General features: G+C 38.1%; 1 protein-coding gene across 1 annotated transcript in view; it reads right to left on the bottom strand.

The window, feature by feature from the left end:
* Positions 1-16,170, bottom strand: part of LOC148956633 (uncharacterized) — a 204,917-nt gene that overhangs the window by 181,192 nt on the left and 7,555 nt on the right. The gene's annotated exons all lie outside the window — the stretch shown is intronic.

Genomic DNA, 16,170 nt, shown 5'->3' with positions numbered 1-16,170 from the left:
GTATTGTTTTTCTCTGTCTGACCAAGACATTTCGTATAGAAGGAGTTGCCATCAAGGCCGTATCCAGGGAGGGGGGGGGTTTACCCGGTTTGACCCCCCCCCTGAAATTTTTGACCGAGTCGAAAATAAGTCGAAAATTAGTAAAACCTAGGTAAAAATCAGTAAAATTAGTCGAAAACTGAGTCAAAAATTAGTAACCCTCCCCCCAGAAAAAAAATCCTGGATCCGCCCTTGGTTGCCATACAAAACTTCGAAGGGGGTTCATTCGATTGGAAACTGAAAGTTCTAGTGTCCTCTTTAAGAGTCAAATGTGATTGAAGGACAGCCAGCCATTTTGTTCAAAAATAGTCCAAACATCATATAATAAAGCCTTCGGGGTTGACACAATCACCCGAGCCTGGGGGGTAAGGGTTGTAGGCAATGCCCCGGGGATATATAATGTTATTATTTGATTTGAAAGGCTTATTTTATTGTAAATTCAAAGTTCTAGTCCCTGGGGCATGTAAGGTTTTTATGGAACGGGTGGTCGCATAAATTTTAAATGGGGCTGACTTGATGGGAAATCAGAAGTTCTAGTGCCCTTTTAAGAGTAAAAAGTGATTGGAAGGCAACCAGCCCTCCTCCACGCCCATCATTTCCCAAAATACATCCAACCAAACTTAAGAGCAGTGGCGGCGCATTAAATAGCAGTGGCGGCGCTTCGCCGGCGTGCCACCGAAAATATTTTCGCGCCACTACCGGTGCGATCATTGTTCACCGCAAACATTTATGTTTTGATCAATCATTCTCAAATCCCAGTTTTAACTTCAACATATTTGGGCCCATTCATAAGTTAGAAACTTCGCAAGTCACTGGCTGTTATCCACAATTATCCTCAAAACCTAGTATTATCTATTTTCTTCTTTTATCATTATTTAATTAACATCAGACTTATACAGGAGAGCCTTTGGGAACTTGTTTCCAAGAAATCTCAGTGTTTACAATTCTGTAAGTTTAACCCTATTACATTTTTCAAATGCTTCCAAAACCCGCCCATACAAGCCTTACATCCATGCTTGGCTGCAGCCACAGTTCATATAATTATCCAGTAATCTTATCGCAGATCATTTCTGGTCTTCGTTCTCGGTGCGAACAAAAAGCTCCTCCCACTTCTTTCTGCATTAGCGGGTTAGTCTGTTTCCGATTGTTTCCAACAAAGTGCATTATTCTAATAGCGGGTTTCCCTTGTTTCCGATTAAATCACAGTCTGACTTGTCTACCCGTGAAAAGATCTGATGCCGCCTATGTTTCTATCTGCAAAAACGTTCTCTGGAGCACTCGCACCTTGGTCCGGGTTTTTATAATGGGTGAGATAGGGAAAGATCATACTGGATAATTATATAAACTGTGGCTGCAGCCTAGGCCTTCCAAGGTTGAAATGCCTGCTAACGGATTTGTTATGACAAACCAACTTTTATAACACTGATCCACTATGTAATTACACATTTTTAAAATACATTTGGAAGCCTGAAAGTATGGATTTTTTTAAATAAGAGGCTATATTTGTAACACTGTGCTAGGAATAGCAGGTCTTATCTTCGTAGGTGGATCAAAGGCCCTATCTTAATAAATTAAATCAAATATTTTGTAAAGCATTTGCATGCTTCTCCTGATGCTCAAAGCTCCTCACACCAGAGAATCATGATGTTCATCTTCATCCAAATGTGAAAAACGGTTCTAAGGACCATGGGATCATCCTGCTGACAATACCATCCCATTGCAAGCAACCATTGGATATTTCTGTCTCTGATCCACCCAGGTGTCAGTGCAACCAATCCATATATATGTCGATGGTCAACGATCCTGGAAGAACTGCGACCATCTACATCACAGCTGGGTTGCTAGGAAAATCTTTACTAGCAACCCAGAGATCTGTGCAACAAAGTAAATTGCGGCATTAAATAAAACCGGCTAATTGCTGATCCTTGCCTGACTCCTTTCTTGAGGTGTATTTCTTCTGTAAAAATAGGTAAAGATCTTCCGTCACATTCTATTATACCGGTACAAACACAAGTAACACTATTATTATACCAAAAATGCAGGACCTTGAATATGCTGGGATCAACCCCATTCTCTAGAATAGTCAGAATAAACTGTGGGTGCAAAACTGAATCAAATGCTGTAACTATATCAACACTACACACTACAGATTGACTAGGTTACGTGCCTGAAAATCTTTTTCATTAATCTATGCGCAGTTGCAGAACGATTACAAACCTTAAAACCAAACTGCTTAAAACCCGTAACACAAGACCAGACTAGATGCGGTAGCAAAATTCTTTCGAAAACCTTACCAAGAACCGATGAAACTGTTATAGGGCGAAACGAGGAACATATACTTTGTCATCCCCTTTTTTCTGTATATTGGTTGCTTTTCCGCAACAAAAATTCTGCGGGACCATACCAGTGTTCAGACACATAGAAAAAAACAATGCAATCAACTCAAAAGAAGCTTCGAACCTAACTTAAGGTGCTCACTTTTAAATTTATCAAGTCCCCTTGCTTTTCCTTTTTTCAGTTTCATAACAACTGCTATAATTTGACCAGCACTCACATTTATTAAGCTATGGTGAATAGGTAAAACCTGTAGTGAGGCTTGAAATTTTTTTTTTCATATTCCGTATCCAAGGTTACGTCCACGGATTTTCCCACACTCTGGTAGTGATCTTCCCACTCCCCACTGGATATTTTCACATCACCATCAGTACTTCGTTTCTGTGACTAACAGTCTCCACAGCTTTTCGGGTGAATCTGACAGAGTTTTTGATAACATTTCCACATTTTGCACTTGCAGTTCATCAACTATTTGACTATATTGCTTTTTAGACTCGCGAAATAGCCGGAACAGCGTCCCGGATCTAGGTCAACCTTGTGAATTCCATTCCCGATAGCAATGATTGGCACGATTTTTTTCTGCCTTTCCTTGAGGGTTTGACCATCACGACTTTCGCGTGCCAAGATGAACTCTCGAAACAGGTACAACGTAATTCTGTGTTACTTTCATACTATGAATTAATTCCTCAGTAAAAATATGAAATCCAGTTCGGTCTTCACAACAACCGTGTTCAACTAGCTGAAACGGGATTTTAATTTTCGAAAGCACATAACCTAGAGCCGTACTATCTAGCACAGCATCAGCTTTACTCCAATCATCACGAGTGTACCATTGCAACTTTCGAGCCTGTTTGGCGAAAGCTCTACTTATTCGGAGGCTAAGGCCAAGATGATCACCATAAACGTATTCCTTATCAATTTTACTCAGTCTATCACAGGCCGTAAAGTTGCAGAAAAAATGGTCTATATCAGAAGTTGCACCAGATGTATTATGGATGACGGTAAAACTATTATCTTTTGGTTTAAGTCGCATGCCTTTAGACAAACAGGTAAGTAGTGTAGTGAACTGCGGATCGTCGTCTGGTGAGCAATTGAAGTAACCGCAGATCACCACTCTTTCATTGCACAGCCGAGCTAGTAGTCGGTCGGCCAAGGCGAGGGCAGGTGTCGTTGAACTTCATTTCTGAAGCCTGGTTTCTATAGTTCGTGGGTAGGTAAACAGTCACAATGTTGGATATCGGAGCTGCTTCAGCTTTAACTGCAAAGAAGTAACCACATGATTCAATAAGGGAGACATTTAGCTCTTGACTAATTACGAGTTCAAGTCCACCCGAAGGTCAACCAGCTGAGTTTTTCCGAATAGCAGGATGGAAAAAAATATTGTTTGTCTGGACTACGTTCAAACATACTCATATTCTCTTCTGTAAGAAAATGTTCCTGGAAGCATAACAGTTCATGCTTATGGATCCCGTCGTACAGGAACTGTAACTTATGGGAAGCATGTCCGTACATATTTCTTGAGTAAATGAAAAAAACACTCATTCACCTTTAGCTTTTGCCGCATCTCGGATAACTCTACACTTTAAGCTAAAGACAGGTGCTTCCCCTCGCAGTGCACGCATTTCAGAGGTCAAAAGTGCTGCACTTGGACCACCCCAGGACTGGTTCGGCCGTCTCTGGCTTATGTTTGGCCACCTGACCAAATAAACAGAAAAGTGGCCAGGGGAACATACAAACTTGTTCTTTGGCTATAAAAGGGAGGGCCAATGAAGTTAAAAAAAAACTAAAGAGCATTAATTTCATATTATAAATTTACTGATCAACACCAAAAGACAGCCCTTCCACTAATCTTGGTGTTCCGCCTGTCAGGGGTTCTAATTTTACTTCAAATTCCGTCTTTAAGATATTCTCCATATAGTTAGCTAGCACAAAGTTTCTTACTCCAGTCCCTTTCAGAAATTAAATCTTCAATTCTTGAGTTACTTCTTTTCTGATAATGATAATATAGTGAACAGGATTTCCTTTTTTGCGTTTCAGATTAACAGAAATATAATCAACAGCCTTGACTTTCTCAGTCTTAAATTGGAAGTTGCTGGTATAGGGCTCTTCTTCAACGTCCATACTGGAGTCTGAAGAGCTGTTGTATACAAGATCACTTACGTCAGAACCGTCACTCCAACTGCAACTCCTTACGAGAAACATGCTTTTTGCTTTTTAGCCTTTTCCCTTCTCTGACTCTCTTCCTTTCCAGAACTAGCCCTTTCTTGGCAGATACAGCTTTCATCTCGGCAGATACAGCTTTTATACCAGCAGTAATGAGTTCTTTCACAGGGGTGTCAGTGAGCACTTCTGAATTTTTCATATTGTTTTCCTGCTGATTTTTCTTGTTGAGCCTTTTGAAAAGAGGTTTGCATGGACAATCACTTTTAACGAATCATCTGCTGATCTTTGTTTCTCATTTAGAGACAGAACCTATGCTCCATCTCTTTGGGATCTATATTAAAGAAGAAGTCTAAACATCGCACAGAACTTGCGCTGAGCATAAAAAACTTCCCTGGTAAGTGCTTCACTAGATGCGGTAGGCATTTTGTCTGAGACACAGGACGAGAGGAGCTCACATTCCTTGAAGACATCTCGGTGGTGGGGTAGACCCTACTTGCTCTGATTCCACTGATTATATTCTCAGGAGTGAGATCCTTTTGATATGCTTTCCCCAGCAACTCAGCAATGTTATACAGACATAGTTTAACATTTATGGGCAGCCATAAAAATTGCAGCTCCCTGGTTGTAGTAGGCCTTAAGGCACCCCATGACTATCCTTTTTAGAGGCTGTAGTTTATGAGTAGTGTGGAGAGGGACAGTTAAAAGTACAACACCCCTATTTTTAGCCATTTCAAGCAATTCAATAGTGTATTGGCTGATCTGGTTGTCTTTTTTCAGAAGAACAGGTGACAGTTTGGAGGGTTTGACTTGATTGATAAAATTCTGCAAGTAAAGCAAAGAATGAGAGGCTGTCATTCACACAGAAGTATTTTCTGAGCCGATCATGATGGTTCCTGGTAAAGCTCCCTTGAATAAAATTTCTGGGCATGGTTTTCCTGGAGAAATAAGTAGAGGAGGGACTGTGTTCCCAATGGATTAATACCAGCACAAATTCTGGTCAACTGACCTCTTTCTGCTGAAGTGACCTTCTCTACTTATTCCTGACCTCGCTGCGCAATGATCTTACCAGGCTTGTGGATGTTTTCGGACCCGATTCATGAACATTCCAAATGTCTTGTAGTCTGAACATGTGTTTATCAGACATGTGAACATGTCTTGTAGTCTGAACATGTGTCTAGACCTTGCTCCAGATTGTTAAAGAAAGCTCTTACACCGTGACGGTTGTAATCAGTTACCCATCATAAGCTTGTACCTTCTGGCGTTTTTACTGATAGAGTTTTAAGGCGATCCATAAAACCACGGTACCAATATTTACCTGCAATTCCTCCACTGCCTCCACTACCTTTGTGTTTCCTGTTATCACGTACTTTTATACTCTTAACAATGGCAGAAGTTCATGCAAATTTACGTGCTTCTAGGAGAGTATGGTCGAACTGCAAAACAGCTATCGTTTTCAAGAAAGTTTTTAGTCCTTTTTCTTGTTCCTCTGTAAATATTTATCATGTGTTGTAAAAGGGTGTAAAGAAACTCATATCCAGACTTTGTCGAGGGATATTGAGCTTCTCAACTTTTTTCATATGGTCTTGCAGCGTTTCTCTAGGGACACCCATGGCACTTGCAGAGAAACCGACTGACTTTTTGTCAACTGAGACAGAAAAAACTACTGTTTTCTTTTCTTCTGGATCCCAGTCGCCTTTCTTTCTTTTCCCTTCTATTTTACTATTATAGAAGAGAAATATCAAATCTCCACTCACTCAAGTTTACGCTATGTAAAACTCAAGAACAAACCGGTTTCTTCATTAGTTTCTTTCAGCTTAGCGTGAGACAAGACAAAGACAAGTGACAGACTAGATAGAACATAAATAATTTGGGCTATATATTTTCACATAAGGGGGGGGGGGCAAAGTATTTGGGAATTTTGAAGTCAGAAAACAGTCCTTACTTAATAATATGCAGAATAATGGTACCTAACACATTTTGCATGTCGACCCGCTATACTCTACCCCCCGCCCTAATGTGCAAATATATAGCCCAAATTTGTTTCTAAAGTAACTACCGAAGAAACCGGTTGAAGAAACTAACAAAGAATCCCGTTTGTTCTCGAGTTTTACACATCATAAACTTGAATGAGTGGCGTATAACACACAAGTACCGGAATTTTTTATGGAGAGAGCCGGATTTCCCGGTATTATTTAACAACGATCAGAAATTAAGTTTTTAAAAAACAAGTTTTTTCAACTGGAAGTAAGGAGCAACATCAAAACTTAAGGCGAACAGAAATTATTACATATAGGAAACAAGTTTCCCCTCCCCCATGACCTTGCTCTTTACGCTAAAGTTTTGACTTTTTGTCCTAATTCTTTAAGAACGATTCCTCAAATACAAAAAAAAACAACTTATTTTTCAATTTAATTTCTGATAGTTTTAAATAATACTGGGAAATTCGGCTCTCTCTCCATGAAAAATTCTGGTAGTATGTATAATAAAGTATCATACTACTAAGTAATTTGCTACCTAAAAAGACCAGGGTAATGCCTCGATAATTACCACACTCGCTCTTATCACCTTTCTTATACAGTGGTTTAATTAGGATTTTCCTAGAATCGCTAGGTACTTCCCCTTCTTTAAAAATCATATTCATAATCTTCATTAACTGAATCATATTCAAACCTCAGAGGCACCACATTTAAGAAACTCATTTATCACACTATCAGCACCTGGTGTCTTATTATTTTTCAATCCTTTCAGTACTGTCGCTAATTCTTCCTCACAAAACAAATCTTCCTTTACATCCAAGTTACCACGAACTTTTTCATTTTCCTCTATATCTTTTCCTTTAACTCTATCTCGGTTTAGCAAATTCTCAAAATGTTCTGCCCATCTCTCTTTAACTCTTTCCTGATCACTAAATTGTGGCCCGTTCCTATCTTTACCAGGGACAAGTCCAGATTGATTACTCTTCTCAATTTATTAACATACCAGTACAATATTTTACTCTTATGCTGGTAAGCTATATCTTCCAGATCCTCAACAATTGTATCCATGGCCTCCACTTCACACCTCCTTAGTTCATATTTTAATGTTTTGTCTAAGTTCTTTACATTCCTCCTGTTTTCATATGATCTTTTGCTCAGATAATTCTTGTACAAGCCTCTTCTCTTCTCTACTGAACATAAAACTTAGTCACTAATATTCCTAGCTGCGTTCCTAACTTTTTTCCCAAGACACCATCAGCAACTTCACAAATTATTTTCCTCAAATTATTCCATCCAACTTCTATATAGTCAAATGTAACTCTCCAGTTTAGTATTCAAATGCTCCTGGAAAGTTTCTCTCAATTTCTCATCCTGGAGTCTATCAACATCAAAATTTCCCCGGAGGTACTTACCCTTCCAAAATTTCAGTTTTAAATTGACCCTAGACACTACTAGATGGTGATCTTTATTTTTAACATAAACAGCAGCACTCCTATAGGCCTATATATTGCTGATTCATATTAGGAACATTTTTTTTATAGCTTTGCTGCAAACGAGTCAAAATTTTGGATTATATTGTAAAACTAGGACAAAATTTGAATATTCAGTCAAAGTTTTTAATAAACAATAATTTGTGTAAAAAATGTGCAATAATAGTTTTATTAGTAGAATTTTGGGTGTACAGAGGGGCAATATTCTTCAAATGAAATAAATATCGGCGTCTTTTTGATGTTTGGAGTATCAAATGAACAGTATTTCCCACATCTTAGGAAAACTTCAATACAGAGAACACTTTTTTTTCAAACAAACAAATAGAAGATTTGTTTTGCATTGGTTCAGCCAAGCTTTCTAATAGAATTTTTCAGGAGGAGCAAACAGGTCTTCAACAAGATATTTTCAAGCCTGGTCTGAAGCCTGGAACATAACCACATAAAGCATTATATCCTTCAGAATATTGCAACTTTGGTCTACCAAGATTTGAGCCCCGCTCCCCTCTTCCAGAGGGAGTAAAAGCAGTGTCCCCCAGAATATTGGTATAAATGACGCCACTCTTGACAAAAATTGAAGCTTACTTGCCTAAACAAGCAATGGAAACAGGTGATATTTAACAAAATTAACTTTTTCAGGAAACAATAAACAAGGCTCTTTGCTTTTAAGATAGTTTATACACAACGGAAAGAATTTTACAAAGGAATCAGGTAAAGAGTTGAACTAAGTTATTAAAATAGGTACTGGTGCGTTATATGGGCCTTTGTAAGGAAACCAGTCATGAAAAACCCGCCAGACGGGTTAATTCAATAGACCGCAGAGAGTAAAGCAACGCACAGCGGGATTTTCACTACGTTTACGATATTCAAACGGTTGTGTTGGGGGGTTTCGGGGGGGGGCCTAGGTTAGGTTAGGTTAAGTATTTAATATGTGCTATGCTTTCCCCCCCCCACCCCATAATGTGCAAATATATAGCCCAAATTTGTTTATGAACTATTATATATTCATCCTATTTTATTTTATTTCATTAGAATTAACCAAGCTTGACTTTTTAAAAGGGACCATATAATGCACCAGTACCTTAAAATAAAGAGTAAGCAGCAACATTTATTTACAACTACGCATGCATTCATACAACGAAATTTACATAGGCCTATTCATAAATAAATTATTACACAAAATTTATATCAGGAGAGAGGTAAATTTTATAAATACAGAAGAAACAGGTGAATTATACAGGGAATTGCGAAAAGTAAACACAAACTTGAGAGTTTAGGTAGGGAGGTGTACTGAGGCCTGGTATGACAATAAACCTGCATTGCTTGAAATATGTAGCATCGAAATAATACCTCTGTTTTGACTTGTAAAGGGATAATATTTCCTCCCATTTTAGTTTAAAACCGGGAAGGTTTATGATTTGGTCAGGGAGTGCTGTTTCAAAGCAGTGAAAAAGGGGTATAATCAACTTCCGTTCCATTCGAAGATTGTCTTTGGGCCTCTTATTTCACTTGTCTATTGATGCAACTCCTACGTAAACTTTTATCACAGATTATTGATATTTACACAAATTTCTCACTTCAACATTTTTGCAAACCTAAAAAAGTAATCTGGTCAGATGATTGGGCTTCTTAAAAGTTGATAATATCTGACATTGAACGGGCGGGGCGTTATCCAATCGAATGGCATTGCGTGGGAGGACTAGTTTTGTTATATAGCCAATGTAATTGAGGAACATGTTGGTCCATGTATTTTGCTAGGAGTGAGATATCTGGTGAAACCTAATAGATAATATGTGCTTCTATTTTCGAGAAAATGGAGAAAGTATGTCATGCTGAGTAACAAGAAATAGCTAGAAGAGCCAATACTCTGAATTCATCATCATTTTTAGAAAAAAGTCCACAAAAGAAGTTTTTCACAGAAAAGTAAAGGCAACATTAAACCAAAGATGAGCAGAAATAATGTCAAATAATAAGCCATGCATAATGTGCTTAGTTAAAAGCCAAAACAAACAGAAATTACAATAAATCACCAAGTCAAACTTTAACCAGCAGAAACTGCAACAAAGAGCAGAAGGCCCCTTGTACCTTCTAAAGCCATGGCATAATTCCTATTTACGTGAAACAAATATTACTTCCAACTTTGTGTTTTAATTTTCCATAAGATGCAGAAAGAAATGCCATAGTAACAAACATTACTGAAAAGAACAAATGAATGTGGATTGACAATTTAATATATAATAATATTAATTACTCAAAGTCTCAAAATTTTTAGATTTATTAAAGTTAAAAAAGATAAAACGTTTAAATGTATTTTGTTTTCAGTAAAGTGTAAATTATGTTCAGGTCTTTAGAAAGCACAGGGAGAGTTAGTCCTACTCCTCTTTGGAGTAGTTCCTGTTTGTTTTCAATTTGACTTGGTTGTTTTTGTTATTCCTGTGTGTTTTGGGTTTCATTTATTTATTGATACTATAGTGATTTATGCTCGTTTTATGCTTAACATAGTATTTGACTTTATTAGGTCTTTAGAAATAACAGGAAGAGTTAGTCCTGCTCCTCTTTGGAGTAGTTCCTGTTCATTTTCAATTTGACTTGGTTGTTTTTGTTAATCCTGTTTGTTTTGGGTTTCATTTATTTATTGATAATGTAGTGATTTATTTTCGTTTTATGCTTGACGTAGTATTTGACTTTATTACTGCTCACCTTTGGTTTAACATAGCTCTTTACTTTTCTTAGAAAAGTTCTTTTGTGGAAAGTTTTTTTTTAATTAATTTCTGTTCGTTTTTAATTGGCAGAAGTCGATTCATTGGTTAAGAAAAGAATATTTGAAGTCTTTTCAGTTTTTCTCTATGAGAATCCATATTTTAGCTTACTTTTGGACAGAACTTTGCAGCAATTTTGAATAATGGCTGCACTATAATGCTTGCACAATAACAGGGCTAATTGGATTCTAACCAACATCAAATTATGATCTTGAATAACCTATAGACAAGTATTAATCAACTATACCCCTAAACATTCCCTTAAAGTTTCAACTTAACTCCCTTAGCCTTTCCTGAGGTATATTCTTTTGACAAAATTGGATGCACATAAATGCACCTAATGTTTGAAAATCAACCTTTAGTTGAAAGCTAACCTTTAGGATTCTATAGGGCTGACAGAATTCTAACCCCTAACATGCTAAAATGTTGAGCATAGAAAAATATAAATCAACCATACCCATAAACATTCTCTAAAAGCTTCAACTTCAGTCCCTTAACCGTTCCTGAAATATTGTAGATATGCTCTTTCAATAAAATTGGATGTAAATAATGTCTTTTGATTTTGTTCAACATCCCCATCAACATGCACTGAAGTTCCAATGTAATTCCCTTAGCTTTTCCTGGGATATTACACATACTCCCTTTTAACAATATGGGTACGTGTAGTTCATTTATATTTAATTTTACATCCCCCTTAGCTTTTCCTGAAAGTTCTGACTAAATACCCAATTCTATTCCTGAGATATTGGATCTGTGCTATTTTGACAACTTAGATGCACTTAAACTCTTTTGATTTAGTTCAATAGTAGTACTAGTACTTGTAGTAGAAGTAGCAGTAGAAGTAGTAACAGCAGTCACAATCACAGTAGTAATAGTAGGATTATCAACAGAAGCAGTTGCAAATAGTCACTGTCAAATGTAGTCACAGTTCCAAGTTGTTTTAGTTGCAGTCACAGTCACAAGTAGCAGCAGGATCCAGCAGTTATTGTAGTCATAGTCATATGTAGTCACAATGACAGTTCCAAGTTGTTATAGTTGCAGTCACAGTCACAAGTAGCAGCAGAAACAAGCAGTTATTGTAGCCATAGTCATATGTAGTCACAATCACAGTTCCAAGTAGTTACAGTCACAAGTAGTTGGATTTCTAGCCACCTGTAGTCAAAGTTGCAAGTAGTCAGAGATACAAACAGTAACAAGTAGTCACAGTTACGGTTGTAAGTAGTGGCAGCTGAAGCCATAAATAGCTGCAGTAGTAGTAGTAGTAGTAATTCTAATAGTAGTAGTTGCAGAAGCCCTTAAAGTTTCAACTTAATACCCTCAGATGACCTGTTAAACTGCTGATATGCCCTTTTGACAAACTGCTTGCATATAATGTGTTTGGTTTAGTTCAACATTCCCCTCAACACTCGTTGAAAGTTTCGCCTTAGCCACTCCAAATATACTAAGGATATGCCCTTTTACCAAGCCTTTGGTTAAATATCCCCCTCAACATTCCCTAAAAGTATCAACTCAATATCTTTTGCAGTTCTTGTATATTGCAAATACAACCTTATGACAAACTTGGATGCACATAGTGTCTTTTGAATTGATTCAAAATCCCAAATGAAAATTCCAACATAACACCCCTAGCTGTTTCAGGGAAATTTCATATACACCCTTTTGACAAACTGGATAGTGTATACATAGTGCCTTTTGATTTAATTTTGCACCTTCCTCAACTTTCCCTGAAAGTTAAAACTTAATACCCAATTCTATTCCTGAGACTAGTATCTAGGCCTATACAATTTTGACAACCTGGATTTCCTTCAACTTTTTTAGTTTAGTTGAATAATAACAGGTTTAGTTGCAGTAATAGCAGTAGTAGTATCCACAAAAATGGTGGCAATATTAGTATCCCTGAAAGTTTAACCTAAATACTCTAAGATGTTTCAGGGATATTGAAGATACATACCTTTGATGGCCTTCATGTAAATAGTGTGTTTTGGCTTAATTCAACATCCCCTGCTCTTATATGGTAGTAAGATCAGGAATACTAGCGGTGGCGGATCCAGAGGGGGCGCGCATCCCTCCTAGCGTAGTCTAAAGTAGTGTAATTTACTTAATTGACGCAAGTTTTTGTTGATTAAATTTGCTCCTAATGCAAGTTTATTGGATCAACCTATTTTGCACCCCCTTAAACAAAATCCTGGATCCACCCCGAATAGTAGCAGTAATAGCCATGAAAGTTTCACCTTAACACCCTTAATTAAGTGTAGCATTATCTATTATATTTGCTTCTGCTTGCTTGTATATTGCTTGTGTATGCTTTTGCTTATATTGCTTGTTTGTGCTTATTATGAATTGTGATATCTATAATGATTTATACAACATTGGAGGTTTATGATATCTAAATTAAACTATTGAATCAAAGAATACTACATGGTGTCAGAAGTCATGGATATAAGTCAACCATCAATCAACTGGAACACCAATGATCTTGCTTCTAAATGGATTAAGTTCGAGAGTCATGCAACACTGATGTGCAAAGGTCCCCTTGCTGAAAAGTCAGAGAAAGTGCTATGTGCCTACCTTCTCATACGGGTTGGTAATCAAGGGCGAAAGATATTCAGCACATTTGAGCTCACAGAAGCAGATAAAGACAAATTCAAGGTGTATTTGAAAAATTTCAGAGAGTATGCAGCTCCTAAGAAAAACCAAGTGTTCTCATGCTACATCTTCAAAAAGCGAGACCAAAGAGACACTGAAAATGTTGAGAAATACATAACAGAACTAAAAATTCTAGTCAAACCATGTTGATATACTGATGAAAGTGAGATGGTGAGAGACAAAATAGTATGTGGAGTGCCAAATCCTAGACTGCGTGAGAAACTCTTGGGAATTGGTGACAGTCTCACACTTACCCAACCTGTCACAATTTGTCATGCACATGAATCAACCCAAGCACAACTCATAACATTTCAACAGAAAGAAATCAAGCAATAAAGTGGATGCCATTTCAAAAAGCAAATACTATCCACCTCATAAGGAAGCAGAGTGCTACTTCTGTGGTGGCACATACTCTCTCCATCTCCAACACATATGCCCTGCTAAAGGAAAAACATATTCAAAGTGCAAAAAGAGTAACCACTTTGCCAAAGTCTGCAGAAGCAAGGCAGTGAATGCTGTTGGCAATGGTGCAACAGAGAGCCCTAGTTTCACTAGTGAATTGCGAAATCAGGAAGAAACCGAGGTATTTCTATATGTGATTGGAAAAGACTCCAGCAGTGATGAAGTTTTTGCAGAAATATCTGTTAGTAGAGAGCTGAAGATCAAATTCAAGGTTGACACTGGTGCCCTGGTCAAAATACTCCCATCTCAATACTTAAGTAAACTGTCAGAAAAGCCAAAGGTAACCAAAGCCACTCAATGACTCACCAGCTACTGTGGATTAGCCATACCCTACCTTGGGGTATGCAGCCTGTCATGCAGCTACAAAAATGGACCTATACAATCACATGTATTATACATAGTCAAATCAAATGCCACACCCATAATTGGCCTCAAGACAAGTAAAGACCTGAACCTGATCAAGCTCGTTCTGAACATTGAACAGTCCCCAGAAGCTGAAAATGTTAACGTGTTTAAGGGCATAAGGACAATGCAACCCTAACTGGTCACCCAGGTAGAAAAGTACCACTAGCAATGAAAGAGAAGCTTAAAAAACGAACTAGATGGGTTAGAATCCCTTGACATCATTGAAAAGGTTAGTGAACCAACAGATTGGGTAAATACCATGGTAATGGTTGAGAAAAGGGATGGAACTATTAGACTATGTATCAACCCTGTGGACCTTAATAAAGCCATTAAACTTCAACACTACCCTATCCCAACCTTCGAGGATGCTGTTGCCAAGATAGATGGAGCAGTTATTTTCAGCAAGTTACACACTCGCTCAGGCTATTGGATACTACCACTCTTTACTCGATCTTTATACCTAATAACTTTCAGCACAATATTTGGACGCTATAGATGGAAGAGATATCCCTTTGGCCTTGTGTTGGCACAAGATGAGTTCCACAGGAAAATGGAAGAAGCATTCAAAGGCCTTAAAGGCATCAGAATACTTGTGGATGATATCTTAGTATACAGAAAATCCAGTAAAGAGCATGACAAAAGGCTTACTGCAGTTCTCAACAGAGCTAAAGAAACCGGAATTTGACTTAAAAAAGACATGCCATGGTAATGGTTGAGAAAAAGGATCTTCAGACGTTACTTGGAATGTTGAATTTTCTATAGAAATACATACCTGATCTATCTTCAAAGAACAAGCCATTGAGAGACCTGACAAAAGCCACAGAATCCAAGTGGGAAGCTGTTCACAAATCATCAATGGAAACACTGGGCCTTAAGGTTGATGCATCAAAACATGGGCTGTGAGCTGAACTATCCTTGAAAGATAAAATCTTTGGTTTTGCTTCATGTGTGCTAAGCAAGACAGAGCAGAACTATCCACAGATGGAGAAAGAGCTGTATGCCATCCAGGGGGGCACAAGGGATGTGCGCCCCCCTAGCGTAGTCCAAAGTAGTGTAATTTACTTAATTAACTCAAGTTTGTGTTAGCTCACTTAATTAACTCACTTGCTCCTAATGCAATTTTATTGGATTAACCTATTTTGTGCCCCCCCCCCTAAAAAAATTTCAGATCAACCTATTTTGCCCCCCCCCTAAAAAAATCCTGGATCCGCCCCTGATAACATCGTTTTTGGAAACAAACACTCCCACCACTACATCTATGGTTGCAAAGTCTTTGTTACAACTGACCATTGCCCACTAGAGACTATCCTGTCACGCCCACTCCATGATGCAAATGCCTGGGTCCAGCAAATGATGATACAGATTCAGCCCTACAACTTAGAAGTCTGATACAGCCCTGGAGCAGAAATACCAATACCAGATGCACTACCAGGTCTTCACTTACCTGACACGGACACTCAATTACAGAACACCATTGAAGTTTATGTCCATACAGTGATGAAATCCTTACCAGTGAGCAACTCTAAACTTGATGAAATCTGGCATGAGACCCACCAAGATGCCCAACTAGCAACACTCGTATCCCTTGTACATGATGGCTGGCCTTCAAAATGTCAGTCATGCCCAATGGAAGTTTTGGCCTTCTGGAACATCCAGCACAAACTGAGCATCCACAACAGTCTGCTATTGAAAGGCGAGCAGATCATCATACCTCACACACTGAGAACCAACATTCTACACCAACTCCCCCATGCTCACCTGGGAATAGACAAAACTCAAATATATGCAAGAATGATTGTATACTGGCCAAAGATGAATGCAGATATAGAGAGGTTTGTCCAGAATTCTGAAATATGTTCAAGTTTGCTACCAACAACCAGAAGGAACTGCTAAGAAGCA

Source organism: Artemia sp. Qi Xiang Cuo, chromosome 1 (assembly GCF_049724085.1).
Source record: "Artemia sp. Qi Xiang Cuo chromosome 1, ASM4972408v1, whole genome shotgun sequence".
In the NCBI taxonomy this organism is placed as follows: domain Eukaryota; kingdom Metazoa; phylum Arthropoda; class Branchiopoda; order Anostraca; family Artemiidae; genus Artemia; species Artemia sp. Qi Xiang Cuo.
This window is presented reverse-complemented; position numbering and strand designations above follow the sequence as displayed.